At 48.5% G+C, this 1,480-nt stretch overlaps 3 non-coding genes across 3 annotated transcripts; all 3 read left to right on the forward strand.

The window, feature by feature from the left end:
- Positions 1–294: 294 nt before the first annotated feature.
- On the forward strand, positions 295–413 carry LOC123178035 (5S ribosomal RNA). Its single transcript, XR_006489283.1, has one exon. It is a non-coding gene; the product is annotated as a 5S ribosomal RNA (ribosomal RNA).
- Positions 414–780: 367 nt separating this feature from the next.
- Positions 781–899, forward strand: LOC123178036 (5S ribosomal RNA). The gene has a single exon (XR_006489284.1). It is a non-coding gene; the product is annotated as a 5S ribosomal RNA (ribosomal RNA).
- Positions 900–1,265: 366 nt separating this feature from the next.
- Positions 1,266–1,384, forward strand: LOC123178037 (5S ribosomal RNA). Its single transcript, XR_006489285.1, has one exon. It is a non-coding gene; the product is annotated as a 5S ribosomal RNA (ribosomal RNA).
- The last annotated feature ends 96 nt before the right edge of the window (positions 1,385–1,480 follow it).

A 1,480-nucleotide genomic window follows, 5' to 3' on the forward strand; every position in this document is an offset into this window, starting at 1 on the left:
TGTTTGACGTTTGCGATATGTTTAAGCTCGATGCTCATTGCTCGCGCGTCTTGGGGCGGCTTTGTGGCGCGAAGAGCGCGTTCTGAAAGGGGTGGAAAAAACTCGTGTTGCTGCGGTATGGAGGGAGGGGTGGAAACCGTGGAAAACTCGTCTCCGTGATTGAGAGGGAGAGTAAGTAGTATAGGACATTATCCATTGTTAGGGAACGGTTGTAATGGTAGTGAGAATGTAGAATCGTCTTTGGAGCGGACCTGGGAGTGGCAAGCATAAGGGACGAAGACGGGGAAACATGTCGGATGCGATCATACCAGCACTAAAGCACCGGATCCCATCAGAACTCCGAAGTTAAGCGTGCTTGGGCGAGAGTAGTACTAGGATGGGTGACCTCCTGGGAAGTCCTCGTGTTGCATTCCTTTTATAATTATTTTTTGCGCCTTGTGACAAACATGTCGCACGTGCGCGATATATATTAATCCCGTTATATTATGTTTGACGTTTGCGATATGTTTAAGCTCGATGCTCATTGCTCGCGCGTCTTGGGGCGGCTTTGTGGCGCGAAGAGCGCATTCTGAAAGGGGTGGAAAAAACTCGTGTTGCTGCGGTATGGAGGGAGGGGTGGAAACCGTGGAAAACTCGTCTCCGCGATTGAGCGGGAGAGTAAGTAGTATAGGACATTATCCATTGTTAGGGAACGGTTGTAATGGTAGTGAGAATGTAGAATCGTCTTTGGAGCGGACCTGGGAGTGGCAAGCATAAGGGACGAAGACGGGGAAACATGTCGGATGTGATCATACCAGCACTAAAGCACCGGATCCCATCAGAACTCCGAAGTTAAGCGTGCTTGGGCGAGAGTAGTACTAGGATGGGTGACCTCCTGGGAAGTCCTCGTGTTACATTCCTTTTATAATTATTTTTTGCGCCTTGTGACAAACATGTCGCACGTGCGCGATATATATTAATCCCGTTATATTATGTTTGACGTTTGCGATATGTTTAAGCTCGATGCTCATTACTCGCGCGTCTTGGGGCGGCTTTGTGGCGCGAAGAGCGCGTTCTGAAAGGGGTGGAAAAAACTCGTGTTGCTGCGGTATGGAGGGAGGGGTGGAAACCGTGGAAAACTCGTCTCCGTGATTGAGCGGAGAGTAAGTAGTATAGGACATTATCCATTGTTAGGGAACGGTTGTAATGGTAGTGAGAATGTAGAATCGTCTTTGGAGCGGACCTGGAAGTGGCAAGCATAAGGGACGAAGACGGGGAAACATGTCGGATGCGATCATACCAGCACTAAAGCACCGGATCCCATCAGAACTTCGAAGTTAAGCGTGCTTGGGCGAGAGTAGTACTAGGATGGGTGACCTCCTGGGAAGTCCTCGTGTTGCATTCCTTTTATAATTATTTTTTGCGCCTTGTGACAAACATGTCGCACGTGCGCGATATATATTAATCCCGTTATATTATGTTTGACGTTTGCGATATGTTT

Source organism: Triticum aestivum, unplaced genomic scaffold (genome assembly GCF_018294505.1).
Source record: "Triticum aestivum cultivar Chinese Spring unplaced genomic scaffold, IWGSC CS RefSeq v2.1 scaffold30742, whole genome shotgun sequence".
In the NCBI taxonomy this organism is placed as follows: Eukaryota; Viridiplantae; Streptophyta; class Magnoliopsida; order Poales; family Poaceae; genus Triticum; species Triticum aestivum.